The sequence below is a fragment of the Rhyacophila brunnea genome, unplaced genomic scaffold (genome assembly GCF_057557595.1).
Source record: "Rhyacophila brunnea isolate RB1 unplaced genomic scaffold, BYU_Rbru_1.0 scaffold_18, whole genome shotgun sequence".
Classification (NCBI taxonomy): domain Eukaryota; kingdom Metazoa; phylum Arthropoda; class Insecta; order Trichoptera; family Rhyacophilidae; genus Rhyacophila; species Rhyacophila brunnea.
In genome coordinates this window covers 1,321,198-1,335,605 of record NW_028232837.1, presented here as the reverse complement: position 1 = coordinate 1,335,605, position 14,408 = coordinate 1,321,198, and the positions used below count along the sequence as shown (strand labels likewise).

Genomic DNA, 14,408 nt, shown 5'->3' with positions numbered 1-14,408 from the left:
ACAGTATAAACAAATATTGGGTTAAATTGGGTAAGTATTTTTGTTTACGTCTAAATTTAAATGATTTTTCATGGTCTCAGGCATTACACAACACATCAGCAATAACAACCATGGATGAAGAGAGAATGTAATAAAATACCCGTTTCCAAAATATGGAGAAAAAAACATAAAAACCCAAGAAGGATCTGTCGCAGAGATTTATATAAAGTATTTACGGAGTCTAAAATAAATCAAGCATTTGACATATTGATATTGGACTATAAAAAAACCCCAAAAACATTTAGTTAATGTGTAATAAATTACTGCCATAATCACATCGACAGCCAATTTTGGTAAAAAAAAATATGTTACGAATGTCATAAGATTCTTGAAAGAGAATTTAAAACAAAAAAACTACCTTGGAACACAAATTATTTCATAATAATATTAACCAAGAAAAAAGCACATTAATTCTATTATAATTTTGGTATTTTGCGCATTAGGGAATTTCAAGCAATTTAGTTAGCAGTAGCAATAATCGTTAAAATACCTCATACATGTTCAACTCAGGATAGCTTTACTAAAGAACATGTCTGTGATTATTTTTGAATCATCAGGTCAACTCAGAAATGTCAGCATTCAAATCGAATGCAATTTTCATTAAAAAGCTCTTTGCCCATATTATGGTAATTTATACCAGTGGGGTGGATGGAGGTAAACTGTTAAAATTCGACATACATAATGCACACTAAATTCATTTTACCGAAACCAATAGATAAAAAAATATTCTTATATTATTTATAACACATCTCAAATTATGTATGATTTTATGACATAATTTTAAATATGTTACAGAGACAAATATGTTTTGACTATTATTTATTATGGCTTGGGTAACGCATGGTTTAATTGAAATTTAAAAACTAACCAACACTATCCGCAATTTGTAGTATTAGTTCAATGAAAACAAATACGTACGACTGACAAAGTGTAGTGTGCACTATGTCTGATCATAACCTACTACCTCAATCTTTCGCAACTGATTTATACGATTTTTAAAATTATTACGTGACATTTGATTATAAGTACGACTTTCATTTAAAACAAAAATTGGAATTGAAAATTAATTCGAAACAAGTATTCGATAATAATTACGGTGGTTAACCACATTTGCATGTAGTTATCTGTTGGGTATTCCATATCAATTGCAATTTATTGAAATAAAGAATATCACAATAAAATATAAGTGGATATGTACTATACTGGAAGCATTCAGAATTTCTAAAATGCAAATAAATAAGAACCTTCGTTATAAAATTAACCCGATAGTCGTAGAATTAACCCAGAACTATTGTTTTAAAACCAATATAATGAAATTCTTCAAAATCAATTCAATTAACAAATAAGTAGGTAGGTACCCCATCGAAACTATTATCTTAATATATATTTATTTGTAATTGTCTCCTTTACTCTAAATGACTCACTATTATTCGCATACATTAATAACTGCATCGGCAAAGTACCTACTTATCGAATACTTATTCTGAATCGGCATGTTGGTTCCGGTTTTTTTATCTACGTACAAATTACATATAACCGTATGTATGATTATATTATCTTTCGGGTGGTATATTATAACATAGTTTTATAAATTCTGCTAAAGCTTCGATTAAATCCGTTAAATACTGTTTAAGGTTTAGAATCGATACATAATAAGTGTGAATCATACACTGAAAATGCAATTCAATCCGTATATACATGCACGCTGGCGTTTTATGATGGAGCCATTGTCTTAAACAATTACTATTCAAATTAATTCAATGCAGAAAAGTGCAGTAGATAACTACGTACAAAATCAACCGACAGTAAAATTATCCGTAGGCTGTTTGCACAACAGGATTATTTACCAACATAGCGTTACGTGTGTGAATATAATTCTATCTGCCGTAGGTACTTGAAGTGGAAATCTGAGAGTTATGTAGGTACTGAAAAAGATTGAATCAATCCGATGAATTGGGCTGACAGTGGGCGGAGTGACAATTCGCAAGATCAATACCCGCCCACCGTTCGACTTGAACGGCCGTCCACTTCGATACTTCCGCAAAATGACAAATAATCTCTTATTTAACTACACGGTGTGAGAAAAAATAATAAACAATTAGTTATTAACAATTATTTTCAGTCTTTCTCCACGATCGATGTGAACGCTGCTCTGCCGATCTGTTGAGGGAAGTACAGAATTCTGAATGTAATCAGCGGTGGCCGACCTCTTATAGAGGTGGGATGGGACAAGAGGAATAACGGTTGATATTTGTGGCAAAGTATGCCCGTGTGTGCGAATTTGGTGTTCATCCAAATTCCAGAAATTCAAAAAATCAGATGGAAATCTACGCATTCTATTTTTTTTTACATATTGCTGTTCGTATGTTTTCGTAAGCCTTCAGAAACCAAAGCAGAGGCAGAAAGCCTCATTCTCCACGGAGAGAAGTGGAGGTCCACGAAGGGTGGAGAGTTTTAGCCGCTAAGAAAATGACTGAATTTCGAAGTGGTCACGAATAACGATATATACTCAGCCGAGACACATCAGGAAGAGAATGGTTGATCATTAAAGCCTCGACGAGAAAACCCTGGACTCTGGAAGAATGTATGTGAAGATATTATTGAGTCGCTAGATCAAAATAAATTTGCTACACACCTAAGTAAAAATAATCTGATTGTATGAATACTGTAAATGTCGTGAGAACCCCTCCGGATGGAAGGAAAAAAATAAGAGTGTAACACCATTTCAACTGACGCAAGTCCGGAGGGATGGGTCTGAGCTGTGAACAAGGTTGGTCGATAATTATGTAAATTATTAGGAATCTCAACATACTTTTGAAATAGCAGATATGATTGTTCACAATGATACAAAAAGTTCGATAAGTGAGCAAGTGGTCCAGTTTGTAAGGCACTGACCTTTCATCCGAGGGGCGCCGGGTACGATTTTCGGTGAGGTCATGATATATTTATGTGATTTTCTTAAAGATTTGTGATTGTACCTATATCTCCTATTATCAAACACACTACTGACATTCAACCCCATGGCCTGTTGAAGTGTTAAAAAAAGAATAGAAGTTAAAAGACGTCAGCGAAAAATATTGTGATTCGTGTGGGAATGGACAGGAATGGAGCTGGTGATAAACCCCGAAAGGTAGAGTAGAACAATATAATCTTCTATACGTGGTTGTATCGGTGTATGAGGAAGATATTCTGGATTGATCCCAATGCCAATAGGAAAGTTTTAAGACGATTCAATCAATAATCAGGTTTTACTGTTATGATTGTGTGAATCAGTCATCCACGTGTCTTTTTGTCGTTGACAAACATCCGCCATACGAATGCATAAATCCATCCTTTCAATCAAATTATCGTTTATCTACTGGTCGCGCTCTTCGCGGTTTTCGAACTGGCACAGTGTGCAATTGCATTGTACATTTCTCCTTCCAACGTCTACTCTGCGATTGATATATTTCACTTGCGTGAGGTAAGTTTAGGTGGACGCTATTTTATAAATTCTTAAAATAGGGTCTGATATGAAAAATGAAAATTTGTGAACACCTTGCCGAAAAATAATATTATCACCACCGCGGCGTGCCATAAACAAATCACGTGCGATTATGGAAAGAAACCAGAAAAGTTCGTCGTCGACTGTCGTACGCCGTTCGGTGGAGTCGGGGGGAGAACGCAGCGGGTTACCGCTGTATTCACAATCGGGACAACCTTTTCGCATGTCCTATTTCGGAACGCCGTTCCACTCGCATGCGCCGATACGCGGGGGAACCTGCCAGTCCAGTCAACACGGAGACACTTTGATGGATTTCATTATTTATGTCAACGTAAAATGTATTATTACATCGAGCAATAAAAACTGAGATACATCGATGTATCGAAGAAATGTGTGATATAATATATATTTTTTTACTATGGGAAAAAAATAATTAATCGATCAAGTTTTGAATCACCAGCGATTGTCCTGAAATTTGTACGGAAACATATGGTCGATTCACAAGTGACAGAAAAGTAAATTTCGTATGTATTTTTAATCTCTACTCTTTTTTTACAAATACCACAATGGACTACCAATTCGTGGGTCGGGATGTGAAGTCAGATAAGTCACAAATTGTCATTTTGAGATATAGCAAAAACAAACTTCAAAAAATTCCCCACATTCCCCTAATTATAGTTATGTTTTTTTATGAGTAACAAATCAAAGTACATGTAATTGGCTTTCAATTACATGTCCTAGAAGTATTCTAACTATTTTGTTTCATTAAAATTTAATTGGTTTAAAAAAAAGGGAATTCACTTATCTGGATTTGCACAAAAAATGATTGACTTACCTTACTACGCACAAAGTAATATTATTATTTTTTCCGACTAATATTAGCAATAAAACACACATTTTATACATAAATCTTATTGGTTTATTGAACAAAATATTATATAAATTTAAAATTAGAATTTGTATAACTTATTTTTACTTTAATGTTATTTAAGTAGTGAAAAGGCACACACACCTGAATATTATAAAGGTTCATCGTTATCATTAAACTTCAGTACGGATTTCTTCAATTGTATCAGGTTAAATATCCCTGACTGTCTCAGATGTCTCAAGTGACTCATAAAATTCTCTATAATAAGGTGAAATGTATGGAAGTAAGTCTATCAAATCTTTCGTCTTGTCTCGTCTTATATATGAAATTTGTTAAAATGCAGTCGTCTCGTCGAGAGTTCTTTTAAATTTCACTATTCCCGGTTCGTGTTTGTTGAATTAAAGCCACTTAACATCTCTCCAAACAAACTTATTCCCATATGTGTCTATACGATACGAGTAGTTAAAACAATCTGCACGAGTTATTTCAGTGACTTGAAAAGGATTTTTCTTTGCAGTCTCGCATATTGATTTGGCCCAATCATAAGGATGTTCGATCGTTCCACCAAATGTCTTTTTTTTCTTCTCAATTATGCGATGCTCACTATCGCACTCCATATGTGTGTGGCCAGGGACTAAAATTTTTTAATCAATTTTGTTTCAAGTCTCAGAATGTTTCACTGCTATCATGCACATTACAGCTACGTGGCTATTTTTGTTTTGACCCGCACATCTATCGGAATACATGATCACATGCTTAATATTATCATGTATCCCCTTGGTTAAGTATTTGAACAGGCATGCAGCGATATCGTTAGCTTCTCTATTAGCAAGAGCTCGTGGCATACAAAGCAATATCCCTGGTTATTATCACAATCATGCACTGTCAAAATGTCGTTTGTAAAAAGCCAGGAAACTTTCAACAACTGGTGTGGGCATACATTGCTGCATGTCAAATGTTACAATTTGGCAAGAGGAATCTTGCAAGTACTCTTTATCACAACTCTTAGCTGAATATGCAAAGTCAGCTTCGTCATGATATGATGCTCTTTCAATTCCTCACGATTTTTATTTCTTTCTTCATCATCGGTGGAATTCTTAATTTGTATATATGTACATAAGTTTATCGCATTTTTGGCAAGTATCCTTATTTAGCCGTTTGAATGTTAAGTTCATGCCATGGAATATTTCTGCGTATAAACGAATATTGATGGGATTACAGCAATATTGAGAATACATCACAGTTATTGTCAAATGTGGCGGTAAGTATTTTCTGACAGTCACATATGTGTCTTTGCTATTTGCCTATCTTGTTCGCTATCTTTGTTTTTAGGGATATTTTTCCTCTTGCATCTTCTTGAATGAGTATACCAGAAGCAGTCGCACGTTTTTTTTTCAAAACATGTTCAAAAAAATTGTGACTTTCACTTAATGTTTTTAATGTACAACCTTTACAAATTGGTTTCCGTAACAGTACAACAGTCGAGTAATATTGAACTGTTACTTGGCGAAAATGATGTTTTCCTGGTTCGCTTTGTCTGATACGACTTTTTTCCATATTCATAACTTTCATTATAGGTATCTACATTGTAAATTTTGCCAGTAATTCGTGCAACTTCTTTATCATTTCTGGAGGCTTTTGTATCATTCTTTAAGTTACGTTTTTGGTGATTATTTCTTCTGAATCGAGAACGAGGGTCATAGCTTAAAACAACGTTGTGATGTGTAATCGTGGAAGCATTATTTAAGCATGAAGGGTGTGGTTCTTCAATGTTGATAAATTAAACTAATAATTCTTGAATATTAAAATCAGGATGTTTTATGCTACCATATGAATCGTCAACATACAAGTTATTGGAGTATGTGGTTGAACCTAGAAGCAAGATTATTTGTTTGGATATTTTTTACGTGTTTTTAGAGTTAAATAAATCAAATTCGATAAATTTGGTATATTTTTTATAATATACTAATAATACACATACGTATTTATATAAGTCATAATTTATTAAAATATGACTATTTTACTAACGTTCTGTTGTTATTTTTTTTTCAAAATTTCTCAAAATATCTTAAAAAATTCGTTAGATTCACCAAGATCAACATGAAGTAGGTATGACGTTTGAAGATAAGCCAACCATGAGTAGTAAGGTAAGTCACACAAAACGTTGACTTATCTGACTACTCATGTGACTTAACTGTGTACACAACCCGTAAAATAAAAAATATGTTTTGACTGAAAATGCATCTCGCTAATGGTGAGACGTACGACTTATCTGACTACACAGAACGAAAGATTTTTTTTTTTTTAGTATAGTGGCATTCATATCTCATTTTTGCTGTTTTGTGACTTACCTGACTACACATCCCGACCCACGAATTACAATATGTAGTGAAACAATCACAAACACCTAGGCTAATGAAAATCACAAGGGCTAATAGATTGACATTTGGCTTGAATACTTATCTGCGAATTGTGATTCGGTTGATGGTTTCGGTCAATTACATTTCGTACAAATTAATAGAACCGCAATTTTTACATTTAATAATTTGATAGTGGCAAACAATTTAAAAGGGCGAGGAGATTCAAAAATTCTGGCAAACGATAATGAAATATCATATATTTTAAATTTAATTACTTAAGAAAAGTGTTTTTTTTAAATACTGACTGCTACCTGCTAAATTTGAAATAATTATGTACTACTAGTACAATGTTTATTAAAGACTCATTTTAACTGGTGAAAAACATAACTACATTTATATAAGGGCAGGTAATTTATTCGTATAGTATAAAAATTGACTAAGCTAAACGTGGACTTTTATATAATGCATAATACACCACTGCACATAATCATCACACACATACTTTTACCCTCCAAAGTCTAAAGCTGAACCGAACAACCCCGTACCACACTCGGTCTTGATCGAGCGTATCGCAAGCCACTAAATTTGGTGTGAAGCATCAGCAAGAAGTGTTTACACCTGGAAATGTTTCAGAAGCAGATATCCAAGACTGAATCGCCACGCACTCAAGTTGAGAGATGTGCGCGGAGAACTAATGCTACAGACACACAGCATTGCAGTGGACGTGCGTATACGTGAGTCCAGATAAAAACAAATCCAATTGGTGATTCTAATCGGATGCAATTGGAATCAAACAAGACCGTCTACTGCAATGTGTGTCTGCGTCCTGACAAAAATAAATGATTCAAATTATTGCTTGTAAATGAAGAAAATATAATAAGCCAGTTAAATAAGACTACAAAATGCGATCAATGTTTGTATCCGAAGTAGCACAGCGTTCAAAATTACAGAGATATTATCCATTGAATGTAGAAAATGACAAACGAAAGCGAGAGTGAAGATGATGCGTCGACGCTCGTGGGACGCGAAAAACACGTTTAAAGAAAATAAATTTATAGCAACAGCAAGGCGTTTTCGCAAAACAAAAATGCTATAATAAGACCAACCAACATAACACCGCCGTGTCACGACAGTCCAAAAGGAGACGTTTGCAAAATCGGCGGAGATATTCCGCGGTAGGTACAATGGCCGGAAGAACCAGTCATCGGGACGTGGCACAGTCATGCATGCCAATTATTAATAGCGTTATGAAACAGTCATAGGTCACGATAATGATATTATCTAGCGCCTTTGCGTTTTTGGTCCATCACCAATTAAGGAGATGCCTATTGTATTTTAGTTGTGGAGAAATGGATAATGCCGATTTGTGTAGGTACTATAAACATACCACATAAGCGTGAAGTTTGTCAGTTTTGACGTAGTTAGGCGATGCAATAATAGGCTTCATGTAAGAGCAGTCGGAAATTTAAATTTAATAAGTTTAAATTTGATTTTTATCGGGAGTTACCACAAAATCGTCAGTCCTTCAGGCCCTAGACTCGTCACCGACTAGCTGTGCTTTCAATCATTGAAATCAGTAGGTAACTATATTAATTTATTATTTAAACTGCTGCGGCTCTGCACATTGTATATATTATATTTTATACACAAGGCTACTTTCGGCCGCTATCGAGGGTAGTTTATCATATTATGTATGTATTGAGGCGATTAATTGTTACAATAAGTTAACCGTCTGAACTGTCAAAAAGGGCTATGTTTTAACATCACCTCTCGGCTATGTTAACTTATAGAGCGAGAATAGACCGTTTTGACGGCTAACTTATTGTAACAATTTATAATATCTCAATAAGTACATAAATATAATAAACTGCCATCAATAGCCGCTGATAGCAGCCTTGCGTGTCGAAAAGATGCGCTGGTAGGCGTAACAAGGCCATCTCAAACATACAAGATGGGGATATCTTGACGGCCCTCGTAGTCCAGTGCGTAAGGCGCTGGCCTTTCACCGGGGGCTCCGAGTTCGATCTCGGTAAAGTCACAATATATTCCACATTATATAATATGTGAAGCCTCAAACATGGTAGTTTTGCCACTGGAATTCGGCTTCACGGCCGGCTGTGATGTTTAATAACGAAACGAATAAAAAATAAAATCAAAACATCTTCGAAGACTCTCATTGATCTATAGAAAAATATTTAGGCAAATCTATTAATTGACAATATTAATTCAAATAACACAAAGCTTCCGTAGAGTTAGGTGGAATAATCATATATTATATTGTTGTGTTTTACTTTAACTAATTCAATGTTTTTCCAGCAAGAATTGGCAATTAACACCGTTAAAGCGAATAATTAACTGAATTAACAGTCTGAATACTTCTTCATCCGCCTAATAAAAAATAATGTCATTATACTCGTCATGGCAATCTCATGTTATTAATAAAATTATCAGGGTGCGACGTAATTAAAAATTAACCATTACAAAAGAAATGGGTACAGTCCCCAGTTGAGCAGATCATCACAATTAATTCAATAACAATACGACTACCTTCTCTACCAGCAACAAATATACACTAAAACCTAAAAACGGTGGATGAGCTTATATATCTGGTATCGACCATTGGTGGAAAGGGCGAAGGCACACACAGATTGCGAAAAAATCAATGCCACGAAAATGATGCTTGTCAATCAACAATCAACGTGAGACTACAGATAACGAAACGGTTCTCGACAGTATTATGTGGAGACAATAATATATTATGTCAGAGATTAGTGGTTTTGGGTAGCCTAAAGGGAAGAGAAAGCAGAAGAGCGTCGGCAGCCTTCACACTGCCCTGAGGGAGAGGTGGAAAGTGTTGTTCACTCAAAACATGACAGAATTTTAAGGTGGTTACGATCCTCAGCAATGAACGACGAATAATACAACTATAAATAAGAATACATATGCATATTAACCCGTATGATTGACTTACCAGGTATCCGTGAATCTGAATACATATGTAAATATTACTATACTAAGAAAATTGCAAATGCAATTCCATAACGGTATTATAGACGTAGTAGTCAAATAATGTGGATTGGCCATCCTCTGGGGTAACACCGGAAAAGCTGTTAAAAATCTTATTACTAAGTAAAGAAGCATTGCAATGAACAGACTGAATGTATTAATAGTGAGTACCTAACTAACGTATCAACTACGATATTTCCAGACAATTTTTCCAACACTAGTTTGTAAAAGTCTTGCTTTAGTAATAAGGTTTTCGCGTTGTTTTATATTGTATTAATTTGTTATATACATGTGAATTAACTGTATCATATCATTTTGCACCATACGAAGGCTCAGAGAAACCGAGTGACTTTATGAGTAACGAGGAGACAAGAGAACGAACCGAGCAGCCTCTCGTCACGCTGAGAGTGAAGTGGCGATGTTGGACCTGGCTCGGCCACGTTCTGCGGACGCCAGAAGAGAACTTCAACCTGGCTTGCCTGTTTTACAAGCCAACCGGAGTCCGGCGTCCTGGAAGGCCACTAAATACTATATATTTGGATGCTGGTATCACCTGGAATGGCGCAAGAAGATTGGCGAGCGGCAGCCATCCTTAGGCCGAAGAGAAAGAAGTGTGCATTTTCCATTGGTTAGTGCGCAAATTGCCTGTGTAGATGGTCGCGAAATATTACTCAAAATAAATTGTACAAAACTTAAATCAATAACATTTCACCAAGTAGGTACCCGCAGTTGATAGTATTATTTTTTTGTTAATAATATTATTTAAACCGCGTGAAAATTATCGTTCGATCGAATCGATGCAGACGTTTTCCTCCAGCAGATTTTTTACGGTCGCGTGACCTGGTTTCAATACAACCGCAGCGGGCAATGCAGACGCGAAATTATTGTGACGATGTTCCTCCAGCCGGTAACGTGCTGGGGTATAGAAATCAGGTCACACATCATCCATCGTTCGCCGATGAAAAGTGAAAGAAAGCAATATTGGAAGATGCAATATTGGTCTCACCTGTACAGTGTGCTCGCAAAGGAGGTAACCTAACATATTATAATATATTGAATAATAACTAGATATTCTAATAACACATATCAACCAACGCGCCGCGTATATCCCATATCTGGTCGTAATCGTGCACAGTGTTGCCAACTGCCGTTGACAAAAATATGCTAGGGAGGGTAAAAAAATAAGCGAGTTGGCAGAAGAAAAAATGAGTCATATTTTTGAACACTGCTTTGCAACTAATAAATACCTTAGTCACCAGTGGGTCTATTCTATACTTATCGAACAATAAATTGATAAATAGTATCAAACTTAGGGTAGGTTTGTATCAAAATATTAGCACTTATTGTAACAATTACACGAAGCCGGTTTTTATTGTTGCAATAAGTGCGATATTTTAACAGCAGCAAGATAGGTGCTGTTAAAATATAGCACTTATTGCAACAATAAAAACCGGCTTCGTGTAATTGTTACAATAAGTGCTAATATTTTGATACAAACCTACCCTAAGTTTGATAATATTTTTCACTTTATCACTTTAGCGGTCGATAAGCATAGAATAGACCCCCTGGTACAATTAAAAAATAATCAGTTACGAAATTTAGTCATAACTTAAATATCGTATGTTAACATTAAATTAAATTTATTTGTAAGATATTATAAGGTACTGAAGGCCAGCATGTTGATTTTGAAGCAAATTGGTGTAATATTCTAGCTTTTCAATGAGAATTTGATATGTAAGTAGGCAAGTAACCAAGACTTGTCACGTACTCAATTTATTATTAATGGATTCGCAGAAAAGGATCCAAGTAGAGAAAGAAAAAAAAGAAAGACATGCGTCCCAGCAAACGAAGAGTTGAGATCGTCTCGCTATACAATGATACTGCAAATTTTATGAATGCAATAAAATTGGCATGGTAACCACGTCGGATGGCTCGACGGGCCCTACATCTGTTTGAAAAATAGTGACGCGATCTATACACTGCAGGGTTGAGAAGGCACGATAGCTATCGTTAGCCGAGGGTAATGCTGAGAGCTTGTGCTGTGATAGGGCGAAGCAAATATGTAGCAATCATACCACTTACTATTGCATGTGTGACACACTTCAATATTTATGGCTCGTTGTCAAAACAAAACAAAGTAGCGGAAGCGATCGTCAGCATTTCCTCTATAATAACCTAGATCAATAGTGTATATTATTATGATTTGTATATGTATAAATAGCAAGGATGATCCATAACTCGTCACTCATTTCGAGTCCGTCACTCGGCTTACTACTCATCACGAGTCCGGTCACTCGACACAGTCAACTCTCAATTCTCACTCGACATTTGTCTTTCGAGCACAGACTCCCGGGCGCGTCCCGATCATCTCTACTGGAACGCGACCTAGCTCACCGCGATACTCTGTACTACTGCATGAAGACAATAAACATCTACATCCATCTCCACCGCCGCTGCCTTTATCACCTCACCACCTTCCACCTCATCGATCCCCACAAATAGTATTACATACATCAAGAGATGCGAACTAGTGCACCATGCTTTAAGGTTAAAAATGTTGGTTTGAGTTTACGGTGTCGTTCTTCTCTGATTCATTTCGCCCGATATGTACGGTGCAATTTATTCATATTAATGAAATGAATTCATAAGCCACAATGAAATGTCACCTGTTGCTCTCTTCCCGTTGTGGTGTAACTTAAGGGGGGACATGCTCGTCGAAGGTCAAAATTGAGTTTTTATTGTATTTTCAAACCATGATCCTGGACACTCCTTAAACGTTGTAGATAATCTATTTATATAATTTTGAAGCCTTATTATCCTTTATAGTTATTTTAAACATTTGATGACTACATAAAGTATTTTTGTTACATAAAATAGTATTCTTTTAAACCTCTCGCTCTAATGTATTAGAATATAGTCATATTTCGGTACATAACTGTGCAGTGGTGTTAAGATTTTTTACATTTATTAATTTTTAGACGCATTTATAAAACCATTAGTATAATTTATTACGAGATAATTTTTGTAAAATATTCACGATAAAAAAATATATTGATAATCTCTGTGATCCCAAATTTGACAAGAATTAGGCATTTTATTATTCAAAAAATCGGCAAGATTAACACATTTGAAGATGATTCTAAAGATACTCGTTATAATCTATGTCTTTGATTATTCAAGTGTGATAAAGATCTTATGAATAATGATTGCTTTATAATAATTATTGACCTATGAATAAGGTAGTGTTTTTTTGAAATACGCCATTCCTTTTGTCATTCCCCAGTAGTTAAGCTACAACATACGGCCGTAGCCATAAATTGACAAACTATAATTAAAGTAGGGAGTAAAATTATGTTAACGCGCGTGTTTGAACATGTACCTAACCGATTTTTTTTTATTTTTTTTTAAACGGTACATGTTCAAACACGCGCGTCAATATCATTTTACTCCCTACTTCAATTATAGTTTGTCAATTTATGGCTACGGCCGTATGTTGTAGCTTAACCGCTGGGGAATGACAAAAAAAATGGCGTATTTCAAAAAAACACTACCTTATTCTTAGGTTAATAATTATTATAAAGCAATCATTATTCATAAGATCTTTATCACACTTGAATGATCAAAGACATAGATTATAATGAGTATCTTTAGAATCATCTTCAAATGTGTTAATCTTGCCGATTTTTTGAATAATAAAATGCCTAATTCTTGTCAAATTTGGGATCACAGAGATTATCAATATATTTTTTTATCGTGAATATCTTACAAAAATTATCTCGTAATAAATTATACTAATGGTTTTATAAATGCGTCTAAAAATTAATAAATGTAAAAAATCTTAACACCACTGCACAGTTATGTACCGAAATATGACTATATTCTAAAACATTAGATCGAGAGGTTTAAAAGAATACTATTTTATGTAACAAAAATACTTTATGCAGTCATTAAATGTTTAAAATAACTATAAAGGATATTAAGGCTTCACAATTATATAAATAGATTATCTACAACGTTTAAGGAGTGTCCAGGATCATGGTTTGAAAATACAATAAAAACTCAATTTTGACCTTCGACGAGCATGTCCCCCCTTAATCAGAGGGTAGGTTACAGTCTGTGACTATGATTTTTTTAAATATAAAATAAACAATTTCGTAGGCGTAGAATTTTCAAAGAATAATAATTGACATTACGTTACGAGACTATTTTTCACGAATTTCATAATAATAACGTATCACATAGATTCCATACATGTTGATATCTAATACAAAACGTGATATGAAAGAATGAAAGAAAATCTAATGCGTGCGGCATTCGCAAAGTGAGTATGTGAATCCGAGAAAGTTCCCAGTACAATAAGTATGCAGAATAATGAAATATGAATATAAATAATAAATCACGCAATGTAATGTAAGCCTACAGTAACTAGACGGTGAAGGAATCCAATTCGACATGGAGCTGGCAATTTCACTACGGATGTGCTGTAAAGCTAGAAAATAATAAATAATCACTAATTTTATTTTAATACTGCTTTGGTGAAATTGATAAACTGACACTCAGTAAATCACAAGTTATGCCAAGCGTAAAGAGAGGAAAACAATCTATTTATTTTTACTGTGGACGCCATTTCACTAAGTATTATATTTTATTT

The 14,408-nt window shown here is 34.7% G+C and overlaps 1 protein-coding gene and 2 long non-coding RNA genes across 3 annotated transcripts in view; all 3 read right to left on the bottom strand.

The window, feature by feature from the left end:
• Positions 1 to 14,408, bottom strand: part of LOC147073085 (uncharacterized) — a 692,917-nt gene that overhangs the window by 160,571 nt on the left and 517,938 nt on the right. The window lies entirely within an intron of this gene.
• The window catches only part of LOC147073089 (uncharacterized), a 251,223-nt gene that overhangs the window by 78,841 nt on the left and 157,974 nt on the right, over positions 1 to 14,408 (bottom strand). The window lies entirely within an intron of this gene.
• On the bottom strand, positions 1,499 to 10,651 carry LOC147073090 (uncharacterized). Its single transcript, XR_015070448.1, has 3 exons — positions 8,605 to 10,651; positions 6,793 to 8,483; positions 1,499 to 4,067 (listed from the first exon to the last, which is right to left on the bottom strand). It is a non-coding gene; the product is annotated as an uncharacterized LOC147073090 (long non-coding RNA).